The sequence below is a fragment of the Nycticebus coucang genome, chromosome 3 (assembly GCF_027406575.1).
Source record: "Nycticebus coucang isolate mNycCou1 chromosome 3, mNycCou1.pri, whole genome shotgun sequence".
NCBI classification, from domain to species: Eukaryota; Metazoa; Chordata; class Mammalia; order Primates; family Lorisidae; genus Nycticebus; species Nycticebus coucang.
Window position 1 is genome coordinate 30,303,898 of NC_069782.1, and position 15,766 is coordinate 30,319,663.

Below are 15,766 nucleotides of genomic sequence, written 5' to 3' on the forward strand. Positions count from 1 at the left end.
CATTTCTCAGACCTCTATCTATTCTGTTTTGTTTGTACAAGCAGAGTCCGAAGATAATTTGTATCACAAAATTATTTACATTTATTCCTTAAACCAGGGGCTATGAAAATATTAGAGATGCATTGTGTTAATCTGAAGACAAAATTAGTTGCACCTGTACGCAAGTATCATAGAACTATCACAAGCTTAATTAGTTTTAAAAATTCTTCCTATGACCGCCCTACTCAATTGGTGAGGGGAAAAAAAGTGTCATAAAATTTTATTGCTGCCATGATGTGATGCAAAATTTCAACATAGATCATTCGTTTGTAGCTTCAAATGCAATTTTCTTGGTAGACAAGAAATGCAGCAGTTCTGGCAAAAATATGTCACATTCTTTGTGTAGTAATAAAAGTCTGGACTTTCAAGTTGAAGTGATTAAAGTGAATGAGTTTGCATTTTCACCAAAAGAATGTGCCATTATAAGTAAGTACCATCCTCAAAAAAAAAAAAAAAAAAACACAAATAGAAAATGTTCAGTTTAACTAGAAATATCCTTAAGAAAATTGAATAGTGCACTGACAGGAGTAAGTGGGAAAACACTGAAGAACTCTTTTAAAATGTGTGGGCAGGACTTATCAGTTATCACCAAATTCTACAGGGTCATGCTGTATCTACTGAATGGTTTGGCCTGATTCATTTGTTAGTATATTGTAGGTTTACAGAAGGTGAAAACCATAAGGTTGAGGAATTGGCTACTTCTTTCACTTCTGCCAGTATCCACACTTAGTCACCTAACATAGCAGAGTAGCAAGGAAAAAGCAAGGAACAGCTAGAGGTGGGATAAAATTCAGGAAGCATTGTCCTTCCAGCAGCCTGCGGTATTGGTATCCAAAAGATTTTCACACAGGGATCTCCAGTTAGTTGTTATAAGGGCCATCTGGTAACCCTGAGATAACCATATTTAGGATACATTTCTGGATTAATGTATTTATTCAACAAATATTTTTAGAATTTCTAGAATGTTCTTAACATTACTCTAGGTGCTGGAGACATTGAGGTGAACAAATAGACAAAACTGCTTCCCTTAGGAAACATATGGTAAATGTTGAGTCCGGGTAGCTACTGTGGTCTGAAATTTTGGGCCTCCCTGCCCTAGTTCATGTGTTAAAATTTAATCCCCAATGTGTGGAAGTATTAAGAGGTGCCCTTATGAAAGAAATTATTGCCCTTGTAAAAAAGGCCTGTTTTAGCTTGTTTGCCCTTTCTACCATATGAGGATGCATCAAAGGTGCCATCTATGAGGAACAGGCCCTCAGTAGACACTGCGTTTGTTGGTACCTTGATCTTATACGTTCCTGCCTATAGAACTGTGAGAAATATATTTCTGTGGTTTGTGAATTACCTAGTCTAAGGTATTATATAGCAGCCTGAACAAAAACAGCATAAAATAACAAATCAGGAATAGACCAAAAGGGAGGATGCCCTCTTTTTCATTTTTTATGTAGTAAAAAGAAATGGTTTCTCTGAGGAAAAGACTTGGGGACTGACAGGGTGGAATTGTCCATGGGACAATCTGGGAAAAGAAGTCTACCAAAATTCTGGGAGTGGTGGGGGAGGGAGAACACATTCAGTGTAACTGAAGAGTATCAGGAAGCTGATGATGTGTGTGGTGCTTAGAGGAGCATGTGGTATAGGGGTATATGACTATAACTCATACTCAGGCCTTTGGACTGAGTTCTAATTGATACAGAAAGCCATAGATAGGGAAGTGCACAAATAAACAGAGTGTGTTTACGTGAGTCATGTTTTCAAAGATCGTTCTAGCCATTGTGTGTCAAATACAGTCAAGGACGCAAAGAGGGTGCATTGAAAGAAGAGCTTTCACAGGCTGTCAGTGGAACTGCAAATTAGCATAACTTCTATGGAAAACATATGGAGATTCCTCGAAGAAGTAAAAGTAGACCTAACCATTTGATACAGTAATCCTACCCCTGGGTATCTATACAAGGAAAAGAAGTCATTATATCAAAAAGACAGCGGCCCCCAAATGTTTACTGCAGCACAATTCAGAATTGCACAGATACAGAGTCAACCTAAATGCCCATGAATTGAAGAGTGAATAATGAAAATGTGACATACAAGTTATATGTACGTGTGTGTGTGTGTGTACACGTATATATGCATATGGAGAGAGAGATATGCATGCCCACACACACACAGACACACCAGGGGGTACTGCTCAACTATAGAAAGGAATGAAAGGACGTCTTAGGCTGCCACTTGGATGGAACTGGAAAACATTATCTTAAGTGAAGTATTTCAGGAATGGAAAAACAAACCCACATGTTCTCACTAACAAATGGAAGCTAACTGATGGGTACACAGTGGAGTAAAGGACATTGGAAACTGACAGGAAGGAGTGAAGGAAAAAAAAGTGCCTGGAGTGAGGGATGAAAACACACTTGGCAGGTATGATGTACACTACTCTGGTGACAGGCAAACTAAAAAGCATTATGCAAAGTATTCATAAAACAAAAACACTTGCACCCCCTTAATATTATGAAATTACAATTTACAAGGGAAAAGTGGGACTTGCTTTAGTAGGATGGCTGCCAATTACACTGAAATTTAAAGCATAAAAGGAGATAACATGGTAAATACGGGGCCGGTAGGAAGAGTGATCCCAGGATTGGGGGAAAGAAACAGCATGTAAGCCTCCTGAGACACAGGAAGGAAAATGGGCCATTTGTGTTGGAGGCAAAGAGAGGGTGAAAGGTAGGGAGACCGGTCAGATTAGGAAGTGAGTAAGACCTTTAAATTTTGCTAAGCTTTCCTGTGTTTCATTTTGGAAGTAGAACAAATAGCAACAAAAGACATTGGCCTTACAAGTATCAGTGCTTGCTGCTTCAGGTCAGATTGTTTTTACCCTTTAAAATTCAAGACCATTTGATATGTTTTGTAACAGCATATTGCCTATGAGCTTTATAATTAACTTTTTCTTTGAGATTATTAATTTAGTCACAAATTCTGTAGCACTACCATATTATTAAAAAATATATGGAGCCGTAATAATTTCCTGATGTAGATGTTTAGAGAGTCAGAGAGGCCTGGATTCATTGGTAAATATTTAGATGTGTGGCCTTTGTCATTTAATCTTTTTCATCCTCAGTTTTCTCCTTGAGGAAATGGGGATAATATTATTTATTTTTACTTAAGTTGTGAGAATTAAATAATATATGCAATGTGTTTGTCATAAGTTGACTCATTAAATAGGTTATTATTATTATTACTATCACTATTGTTCTCTTACTACTGATGGATATTTTGCTAGGTAAAATCATTTTCTTCCTTGCTTTAGGATACACTTTCTTATACTTTAAGATTAAATATTTGTCTTTAGATATGGTAAATTTGAAACAAAATTTCTTTTTATACACTACCTGAGACAGCCACAGAATACAGATAGAAAGCCCTACCAAGGGAGATGGTCAGTGTGTATGAAGAGTTAGGAAGTTGGGTGTGGGATTCCCCCTGTATTGCCAGTGGCAATTCTTGTGTTGACGGAATCCAGTTTGCTACACACCTGTGCGTATGATTTTTCTCCACTGTATGCTACAGAAAGAGAAAAAACAGTCAGGGGCGAGTGGAGAACTGACAAGAGAAAAATGAAACATTTCTCCTGATTAAATTTCAGGAGCAGATGGTGAAACCATCTTTCTAGAGAAAGATCAAAGATCCAAAGAAGTTGTCTCTAAAACTTTGTCCTTAAGGCTGTCGTAAAACTATGGAAATGAAGCTGAAAATGTGAGGGAATGAAAGGCTTCTTATGGAGACGCAAGATAAAAATTTGGTGTGAAAATGGAGGAATGCCTATATAATGTTCTTTTGCAGAATCTCTGTTTTGGCCAGTGGTAGTTTAAAACAGAAGATCACACAAACTAAAAACATAGATATTCAGTCTAATGGGAAAGGGTTAATCCTAACATCTTGCTTTGAGAAAAGTAAATTACTGAGTTGACTAAGTCAAAGCTTTTGGGGAATTGTCTCAATGAGATTTGTTCACTCTGGCTGGACAGGCCAAAGACCTTTATATGATTCACGTAGAAAATATGCAAGGGATGTGACCCTGAGGAATCTGCAGACAAAGGGAGTTCATGGTCAGGCTCTTGGACTGAGCTTTGGAGGTAAATCATGAGGGCAAAGGTCTCCCTCCAAAAGCGGAACCAGAAAGGAGACGATGGAATTTGTGTTTTTTAAAATGATTCTAAATTCTATGGAAATATTATAAATTTTAGTGAAATGTATTATGTACTCATCATTTGTTAACCCAGAGTTATATTCAAATGAAAACTTGTACCTGTCCAGGAAAGACTACACATAAATAAATAATACAATAAAAGGTATGGAGTAGAATTTTAATGTTTTGGAAATTTGTAATGATTTATAAATTTCTCTCTCTGGAACATGGCATAAACCTCATCTAATTCTTTGCTGTAGTACACACGTATGTGCACATTTTTTATGAAATGCATTATTATGTTTGTGATGTCTAATGACTCAATAAGCCTTTTCAAAAGTGGGTCACCTGTGACTCTGAATCCTGTTGCTCACACTTATTAGCCATATGGCAAGGGGTGAATTACTCAACCTTCTTGAGCTTTAATTTAATGAAACGGGGATAGTAATGTCTATTCCATTGCCTCTTGAAAATTATGTAAGAAAGCACTGGATAAGCATTGAATCAATACCTGCCACAGAAAAGGTGTCCAAAAAATGTTAGCCATTACTTTTAATGTTGTTTGTGTCTTGTTTCTTTCTTATTCTTAGCAGGAGAAGTAGCAGTTTTGTAATATCTAGGTAACTAAAAGGATAGTTTCTCAGTGGCTATTATTCACTTATCTATCTTAAAGGAAAACATATTAAGAACATCTTTCCAGGCTTGGCACCAGCCACATACACGGATGCTGGCAGGTTGGAACCCGGCCTGGTTCAGCTAAATAACAATGACAACTACAATAAAAAATAGCCGGGGTTGTGGCGGGCGCCTGTTGTCCCAGCTACTTGGGAGGCTGAGGCAAGAGGATCACTTAAGCACAAGAGTTTGAGGTTGCTGTGTGCTGTGACATCACAGCACTCTACCGAGGGTGACATAGTGAGACTCTGTCTCAAAAAGAAAAAAAGAAAAGAAAATCTTTCCAGAACTTTCATCTCATCAAGAAGAGAAAACATTTCTGTGGCATTTAATAAGAGTCCAGCAGTGTTCTAACTGCTGTGCTACTATTAATTCATTTAATTAGCATAATAATGAGGTAGCAAATATTATACTGTGTCACATTGTTCTAACAGTAAAGCTTCTGAACTAACCAATGAAAGAGAAGAGAAGCAATTTTGAGAAGATCGATGCTCATGAGATAATCCTGTAGATCTTCTCTCTCTCTCTCTTTCTCCCTTGCTTTCCTCCCTCCCTCTTATGTGTATTGAAAATGGATTGATGTCATACTTCCACTTTCCAGCTTTTCTCTGCATCAGATATCAACAAGCATCTACCCCGTTTTCCCAAAAATAAGACAGTGTCTTATTTTAAGGTGTGCTCCCAAAGATGCGCTGGGTCTTATTTTCAGGGGACGTCTTATCATTCCTGTAAGTAGGTCTTATTTTCGGAGGATGTCTTATTTTCGGGGAAACAGGGCATGTTACTACCCATAGAGCTATCACATTATTTTTAAATATTAGAGAATTGCAAGTCTATACTAGATTTGTTTAAACTATCTCCTATTAAAAAATATTGAGATTATTTAAAAAATCTTCACTTTTATAGGCAATGCTGCAATGAATACCACAGTAATTTCTTTGAACATCTATTTCCATAGAGTGTGACATTTTAATGCTGTTTACCATCTTTTGGTGCTCTAAACATATAGGTTCAGATAAATAATTAGATCTCACTCTCAGCCCAACAGAATGACTCAGAGAGGTAGAAAAGTAAAGGCCAGCCACTTTTACTCCCTCCTAGAGATCTACTAAGCTCCCCCACCAAAGAAGAATCACAGACCTTATCCTAATACAACTTAAAAAATAGCTTGCACTTACTAAGGGGTTATTAGATACCAGGTGTAACTCCAAACATTTTTCATGGGGTGATCTATTTATCCCATGCAACTTATTTTGCAGTTAAGAAAACTGAGGCTTGGATAGTCTAAGATCAAATGGATTTTAATCAAGTAGATTGGTTCATATCTCCTACCCATTATGTTATACTAAAAAAGAGAGGAAATTTGTTTTAAATAACAAGGGGCTACTTTTGACCACGTCTTCAGGAGACAAATGAAAATTAGTTACACGAGTGTTCACGACCCCTCTTTCCCACCAGGCTTTTATGCTGCCTCTAAGACTCAGCTTTGCTCTGTATTGATTTTAATAAAATGAAGATGAGCAAATGCATCGATAGACTCTGCAACTGGATATGGCTATGATTTGACAGTAAATATTACCTTGCAGAAATTATCTGTGATCAACTATTCATGAGAATGACAGGAGAAAGGAGGAAGAATCCTCAAGAACTCAACCAGACTATCTCAGATTCCAGGGCAAGAATAAAGAAATTTAGTGAGCACTTAAGATATATAAAAGGAAGACAAATTCCTTTCAGTGAAGTTTTCCCACCCCTTTCTCTCCTTTTGGAGCATTTCTAGGTTACTCTCTAAGAGTAATGAGAGTTGTGAATAGTAACTGAGGCTGTACTAGCTCAGTGGCCACTGTAGCAATAGTAATAGTATAAGCACGGAATATAGAATCAGACAGACTCTACTCCCAAAACTGGATCCTCTATTTACTGGTTGTATGACCTTATGAAAACTAATCTCTTCTTGCTCTAATTTCTTCAGCTATAGAATGATCATAATAATATCAACATCATAGGAGTGATTAGGAATAAGTGAGATGACTATTGTAATACCCTAGTATGTACCTGACACATAATAGTCCTTAGTTTCAGTAATAATGTTGGTTTCTCCCTCCACCCTTTTTCATTCAGTTTTTTTTCAATAAGAATGGAAAGAGTAGGATGTCTGGCAGTTTCTAAAAGTGTTATTCATTCCCCAATATTGGTGTGCTGCTGTTCATATCAACTACTCCCAGCCTCCAAAATCATTATAAGGTGCTTCTTGTTGGCTTGGTGTGATCTTTCTCCCTACTCTCTGGTCAATTAGATACATGTTAGAATCCTCTTATAAACACATGTATTCAGTTTTATTTTTCTTCAAAGCATGTATCATGATGAAAACTAAACTTTAAACTTCAGTGTTAGAAGCAAATGTATTAAAGACCTCTAAGCTCAATGCTTTTATTCTTATTAGTGTTTTTTAGAGATTCCCACTAAGACATCTGTCTTTCTCTTGAGCCTCAGGTACAAGGGGATTAGAATCTTTTCATTTGGATACTGAATTACAAAGGTTATTAGCACTAGGTACTAAGAAGGTCCAGTAATCATAGAGAACTTTTGCTAACAAGTAAAATTGTATGTCAACTTTCTGTTGTTTATTTGCATGTTTGCTTGTCAAAAGTGCAATCAAATGAAACAGCAGTGTAAATGAAGAGTGAAAACTCACATCTTATTAGGAGCAACATCATTTCTGGCCACATACACAATCTGGTCAAGGTTGCATCCTCCCTCAGGCACAGAGATAGAAAATATATTAGTTAGACCCCAGGGATTGCAAGCAACAGAAACTGATTCTAACTTACTTAGTGCAGAAAAAATGAAAATATCATCTAGCTGAAACAGAAGAACAATGGGAAGGGTAATTACAAGTGTGATGGGAAGACTAGAGAATCAAGCTCCTAAAATGATCGAATTCAGAGAAGCTCTCCAGATGTAGTTATTGAGAACTACTTAAAATGAATACACTTCAACTGTTAATTTTTCCTGCTCTTATAGCATGAGTTCTCAAGATTAAAATCTTGAAAAAGAGAATCTGGTTGAACAAGTTCAGGTTAGGGAGTAAGGAATAGACAGGACTCAATGATAAGAGTCCAGCTAAAACTGTGTACCGTGGAGGCAAGATAATTCCTCAAATTACCAAAAGAAGAATGAATGATGGCTAAGGAAGGGCAAATCAGAAAAAAACAAGTGTCCATTCTTGGCAATACATTTTTATACAAATTGTTATACAAATTTTATAATATTTTTTTCAAAACTAATGTATCATTAGATTTAACATAGAATGGTACAGAATAAATATTACTGAATAAGCAATGTTTTTAAGCCATTTAAAGCCATTTTTAGCTAAATGTATTTTACAATTCTTTTTCAACCACCAGACAGCTATGTGACTTTGGTTAAATAATATTAACCTTTCTGGATATCCAATTTTGTGTATATTTAAAATTAGGAAAATTGGGCAAAGATCTCTCTAAAGTAACAACTATAGCATAAAGATAGTCCTTTGACTCAATGTTTTCTTTTTCAGCCCTAACTCAAACCGATAAGGTGAGTTAGTTTGTGGCAGTTCTTTTAAGATTTGGACATAGTGAGCTAAATTAGCTCCTCTTGATTAACTCATCTTGTTCCAATAAAAAAAAAAAAGAAGTTCCATAATTATCCTCGGCAAGCATCCAAAAATATGCCTCGCCACCCAGTTCCAATTAATAATGTGTGACTTGTTAAAAACGGATTTTGTTCATTTGAAGGTTTTACTAGCACCCAGTTTCAACTTAGTTCTCTTGGGAAAATATTTAGCATGCATTTAAATAGCTTGACACATACAGCTAATTAATTTGTCTAAAGCAAAATATTATATGAATCATAAACAAAGAACTGAAAATTGAAATAGTGCCAGAATTAAAGCCTGAGATATCGTAAGCTTAATTAGCCTCAGGTTGTTTTCTTGTTATTGTTGTTGCTGGTGGTTTGGGTCCTTATTTTCATTAAATAATGTACATAGGATAATGTCTATTCTATGTACATAGAATCGTGTCTACATTATCTTGAGATATAACACTAAAAGTCTATATGTAAGAATGGGAACTGTTCACGTATTTCCAGAAATTGAAAGACCTTTCAGAAATCTGATTATTTTATTTTTTTTAATTTGTGAATAATTTTACATATTCATGTGGTACATAATGATGCTTTGATTCATATAATGTGTAATGATCAGGGTAATTAACATATCTATCCTTTTGAACATATACTATTTCTTTGTTTGGGGAACATTTAGTATTCTTCTAGCTGAAGAAATCAGTTTTTTTTTTTAAGAGACAGAGTCTCAGTTTGTCACCCTTGGTAGAGTGCTGTGGCGTTGCAGCTCACAGCAACCTCCAGCTCTTGGGCATAGGCAATTCTCTTGCCTTAGCCTCCTGAGTAGCTAGAACTAAAGGCACCCACCACAAGGCCCGGCTATTTTTTTGTTGCAGTGTGGCCAGGGCTGGGTTCAAACCCACCACCCTCGGTATATGGGGCCAGGGCCCTACCCCTGAGCCACAAGCACCGCCCTTAGAAATCATATATTTAAGGAATTTGTTGAAGTAACACAGATGATGACAGGCAGGGTGCCAAACTAAAATGGGCTGCCATTCCTCTCCCCCAGCCCAAACCTGGAGCTGTATAGAGTAGGAGAGAGGTTGACTGATCTAAGTGGGATATTTCATTACAGAACTTACTTAATAGCCAATACTTTATATTTTTGTTGGTGTGGGTATACACTTAGTATGGAATTAAAACACATTCTTTTAGTAAAGTATCACAAGAATGGAAAAGCGAGTACTCAATACTAAGATAAAGCCAGTAAATGATCTGATGCATGCCCACATAGAAGAAAAACTCATTTCAATTCAAGATGGGGAGAGAGGTAAGGAGGAAGGGGAATGGAGAGGGGGTTGGGGTGCTCTTACTGAAAGGGCATGGAGTGGGGTTGTCTGACACACCTTTTGTGTTTGGGACATAACTACAAGAGGGACTCTAACTAACAAAATCAAATATTTTGACCTGGTTGTTTGTACCCTCACATTAACCTAAAATAACTTTACTTCTAAAAAAAAAAAAAAGTCTTTGAAAACAGAAGATGGTCACGTTCTAGTGTGAGGTGATAACAGTCCTCTAAAATAGAAAAGGATCAGATGCAATGAGTTGGGGAGAGATAAACAGGATTTTTAATTGCAATATTCCTCCATCCTCACCCCACCACTACCCACCAGTATTTCTTCAAGGAAGTCATTGCCCAACCAGTAATTAATGCAATACAGGGGCAGTGCCTATATTGTGGCTCAGTGGGTAGAGTGCCAGCCCTGTATAGCAAGGGTGGCGAGTTCGAATCCAGCCCCGGCTGAACTGCAACAAAAAAATAGCTGGGCATTGTGGCAGGCACCTGTAGTCCCAGCTACTCAGGAGGATGAGGCAGGAGAGTTGTCTAAGCCCAGGAGTTGGAGGTTGCTGTGAGCTATAACACCATAGCACTCCACTGAGGGTGATAAAGTGAGACTCTGTCTCAAAAAAAAAAAAAAAATTAACGCAATATTAAAAAAAAGGCAGTGCCATTTCAGCTTCAGAGTGGGCTGGTAGGGTGATATCAGTTGGCTGAGGTAAGGGACAGATAATAAGAAATATGGGTAGATTGACCACTATCTGTAGTGCAACAGTTTATAAAACAAGAGCCTTTCTATTTTGAGGCATACTTCTTTCCAAGTCCTAAGCTTATGAGAGGCTGCTAAGAAGGAACAGGGCTACTTCAGCTGCTCTCCCCACCCCATCCCATTCATCATCAGTCAGGTGGTTAATACATCCAGAGGGAAGGAGGCCCCAGGGAGCAGCAGCACCTTATCTGAGGAAGACACTCACTGCAGAAGGAAGACCACATTTGTAATAGCTTGTATCAGAAAAAGCAGAATTTCTTGACTAAATGGAGAAAGGAACATGGCAATACGGTAGCTACAGTCCTTTTTTTTATTTCATCAGCATATTGAGTCAAGCCATCTATGAATCAAGTTAAAACTTTTCTTTTCTACCAACTAGTTGCGAGGTTCACCTCCCTCACGTGGCATTAGTGTACGCAGAGGGAGACTGCATGGGCAGAAGGGTGGGTGACATGAAGTCTGGGCCCCACTGTGTCCTCTGTTATAGCCAGTGCTCGATCGCAGATGTATGTACCACTTTCATCTGACTATTCACGGCTGTTGGGCCCACATGGTTTTATCTCTTGGTTCTAATAGAGCCCAGTTCATGATAAGCAGTGTGGCTGTATAGCAATGTGAGGTCCCACAGCTAAGATCTCCAAATGTACTGGAGCACACTAGCATTAATCTGGGTTTTTAGCTGTATTTCAGTTGTTCTTCACATGGTTTATAATTTTTGGCTGCAGATGACACGCCCTTGCTTCACAACCCCAAGGATTCACTTTGTGATTCTACTTATGCTTTCTGTAAACTCTGCAAGGCACCTGTTCTATCATGGATCCTCCTAATACCACACAGATTCTGCCAGTTTGCCTGGCTCGAGATGCAGCAAGTCCAAGCTACCGAGGAAACATCTATTTCTGCAAAACCTATTTCTAATCTGGGCCCAATCCAAACCTCACAGCAGTATCACTTGGTACATCTTTGTGTTTCTTTCTTAGTGATGGGAGTTATGAGATTCTTTCCTACTTTGGAAGCGATGTTCTAGTATTACTCAAACTAGCATATCCTTAAAATCTTCACCAGTGTGGTAGTCCTTGCATCTTCTACAGCACATGTGTCTCACCAAGATCAGTGATATACATGCCACTTATTGCTCATCCAGTATTATCATCAATAGGATACACTATTAGAAAATTCTGTACAGTGCGCATATGGTGGAGGCAGAGCATGATGGTGGATGGGACAGACGTGTAGCCCACTTCTCCTGGGTCATCAGGTGAGAGGAAAGGGGGTCTAGACCTTTTCCCCGCGTGGATTTTTGGTGTGGACAGACAACTGGAGACGCACAGCGAATTGGTGGATTGCTGTATATGAGGTGTAATTTAAAACCACGGACTCTGTTGTAGAGATTTTCCCTGCTTGGCCACGCTGTCCAGCAGGTCCCTCCCTCACAGAGGACAGCAGCTTGCAATTCCTGGCAAAACCCAATTGACAAAATTTATTCCCGAGCTGAGTTTAGCGAACCGAAAGGGGTCCCATTCAGAGCCACAAGGAGCTGGGCAACCCGATGGAAAATTGAAAGGAAGGGATCCTGCCTGGGAAACAGAAGTTTTGAATTCTCCGAAATGGTGGACACTTTTCCCCAAAACAATAGGAGTGATTAAATAGACTGGACCATTCCTGGTGGGGAATATTGGTGTGGGCTGGCAGTTCAGGTTGTGTGGTGAACTGGCAGGTGGCTGGACTCAAAAGTCCAGATTCAAAAGTGAGACTCTGAGCCACAAAAACTGAGGATAAGGTCTCTGTGCGCTGCAGCCACAGGAGCCAGCAGTAGCTAAAGCCGGCAGCAGCCAGCACCCTCCCCCACAGATGATTGCAGTTGCCAGTTTACAGGAGAACATGGGAGCAGAGTGGAAAGATTTGTGAAGCATGGAATCCTGCACTGAGTTGGGAGGTTGGATAGGAGTGCTGTCTGGAACAGAGCAGCTGAGGTTGGACAATAGGTAATAAACTTTTAATGAAACTCCAAAATGGCGATCAGCCAGGTAGGGTGGTTACCGTGGTAAGAGTGTAAACTATGAACTAGGAATAAGTCTGGGAACCACTCACAGCGCCACCTGGTGTCCAGAAATCATATTGCATTATAAATATATTCTATGAAAGTTGATCCCTATGTCATACATATAGATGTATATTTCTATATATATACAAGAATAATATTTTTGTGGTGATGCCTTTCTTTTTCCTTTTCCTCATCACTTTCTTGTAGGAGCTATTGTTAATTTTATTATTATTATTACTATATATATATTTTTATCTTTATTTTCTCTATTTTTAATTTTTTCTTTCATCTTTTTTAACTCTTTTAACACGACTTTTTTTGTCTCCTTTTGTTGTCCCTTCTCTCTTCCTCATCTTCCTTTCTTATGGTTTCTGAGAGTGCATACATCAGATTTTTAGAGGTTTTTTGTTTGTTCATTTTGTTCGTTTGTATTTTACCTTTTTTTCCAATTATCTTATGATTATCATTATTTTTAATGTAGTTTTTTGTTGTTGTGGTCTGTATGTCTATGTGTTTGTTATTGTTTGTGCATCTGTGGGCTTGTGTGTCTGGTAGACTTTTTATCTATTTGCTCATTTGGCCTCAATGAGTTTGGTGTTTTGCTAAGTCCTCAGGTTGGCTATTTTCCCTAACTCCAATTTTCACATTCAACAAGAAAAAGCAGGAGTCTAGAGCTGACAGCTAACCATGTTGCAAATACAAACCTGCAGGAGTAAAGATAGGGCCTGAGGCACAGGTTCTGGGAACTCAAAACAGCTTCTCTTCTGCAGGGGATTTTAGCAGGGACAGAAACAAATTTCCACAAAGTTGTTCTGTTCTGTCAATAACATCAATCAGGGACGGGGCTAGAACTGAGTGAACAACCCCCAGCCTCCATCAAGCACCCAAAGTTGTCAGGCCTCACCTCTCCCTGCTGGATAGAGACAGAGAGCAGTGGTCTGGCTGAGCAGATATAGATTTCCTTGTGATTCAGGCAGGTGCAAACCCCTCGAGTATCTGCTCACTGGAGGCAACTGGGTCACAGCCCTGCGAGGCTATCAGTGACTGGGTGTGACAAAGGTGCAAGGTGGGGAAGGAGGCATCAACCTTCCCAGACTAATCTATTTACTGGGTGGGTCCTCCTTACTTTACGGAGCACCAGAGCAAGTCACATTTGAGTTGTCAACAGACCCCTGCGATCCAGTTGCCAGAGACCTTTTATGCTCTCCCACCTGAGACAGTTACTGACTGAGACAATTGATTTGGGCCTTTTGAACAGAGCCAATTGCCAAGGGATTATTCAAGTGGTGCCCTGGGTGTGTGGTTGTAGGAAGGTTTGATTTTCCTTTTCCAATTTCTGCCTGTGGGGGGCAGGGTGACTTAATTGCTGGTATTTCTCCACAGCTGAGACTTCAACCCAATGTAACTGTTTCACTAGGGTTGGACAGAGACCAATTGAAAATAAGACAGAACAACTTAGCCCCACCACACCAAACAGGTCCCCAGTTTCTAGGGTTGTAGCACTGTATGGGTCCTCAACAAAGATCCAGGGTAAAAAATCAAACAGTGTAAAATAATCATGAGGTAGAATCAGCAGAAAAACTCTAGTAACATGAACAACCAGAATAGATCAATCGCCCCCCAACCCCCGCACCCGGAAAGATATGGCAGATGTAACTGAAGATCCCATTCATAAACACCTGGATGAGATGTCAAAAATTGAATTCAGAATTTGGATTGCAAAGAAGATTAATAGCGTGGAGGAAACTTTGGAATTAGAAATCGAAGAGCAATTCAAAAGTCAGAATTAGAAATTCGAGGAGAAATCAAAAGGTTGTCTCAGGAATTTAACGAATTTACAGACAAAACCACCAAAAATTTTGTTGGATTGAAGCAAGAATTTGTAGCCCTCAAAGATCTGAAAAATACAGTAGAATCCCTCAGTAACAGAATGGACCAAGCAGAAGAAAGGATCTCTGACATTGATGACATAGCTTTTGAACACTCCCAAACTCTCAAAGAGGAAGATACATGGAGAACAAAAATGGATCATTCACTCAGAGAGCTCTGGGATAATTCAAAGAAGGTTAATATCTGCCTCATTGGAATACCTGAAAGTGATGAAGTGGCCTCGCAAGGCACAGAGGCCCTTCTCCATGAAATTATGAAAGAGAATTTTCCAGACATGACGAGAGATTCTGAAATTCAGAGAGCAGACAGTTTCAGAATCCCAGCATGACTCAACCTGAATAAGACATCTCCCAGGCATATAATAATTAACTTCACTGAAGTTAATATAAAGGAGAAAATTCTGAAAGCAGCCAGATGTAAGAAATCCATTACCTACGAAGGGTAGAATATTAGAATGACTGAAGATCTCTCTGCTGAAACTTTTCAAGCCAGAAGAGGGTAGTCATCGACTTTTAATCTCCTAAAACTTTCAACCCCAGATCCTGTATCCAGCTAAACTGAGTTTCATTTATGATGGAGAAATTAAATACTGTAATGAAATTTATATGTTGAAGAAATTTGCAATAACCAAACCAGTTCTTCAGGATATTCTCAGAACTATCCTCCATAATGACCAATCCTCTATGACAAAAGTAAACCCACTCAGAAACTTTTGATCAAACTCCAACTTCCACAGTGGCAAAAGCATTAAAAATGTCCATTGGACTTTCAAAAAACTCGATACCCAAAATTTTACCAGACTTATCAATATTTTCCATTAAAGTGAACGGGAACTTCCTCTAAAGAGGCACAGGTTAGCTGAATGGATACAAAAACTCAGGCCAGATATTTGCTGCATACAAGAATCACATCTTACCTTAAAAGATAAATATAGACTCGGGGTGAAAGGATGGTCGTCCATATTTCAGGCAAATGGTAATCAGAAAAAAGCAGGTGTCGCAATTCTATTTGAAGACACAATAGGCTTTAAACCAACAAAAGTAAGGAAGGATAAGAACGGTCACTTCATATTTGTTAAGGATAATACTCAATATGATGATATTTCAATTATGAATATTTATGCACCCAACCAGAATGCGCCTCAATTTATAAGAGAAACTCTAACAGACATGAGCAACTTGATTTCCTCCAGCTCCATAATAGTTGGAGATTTCAACACTC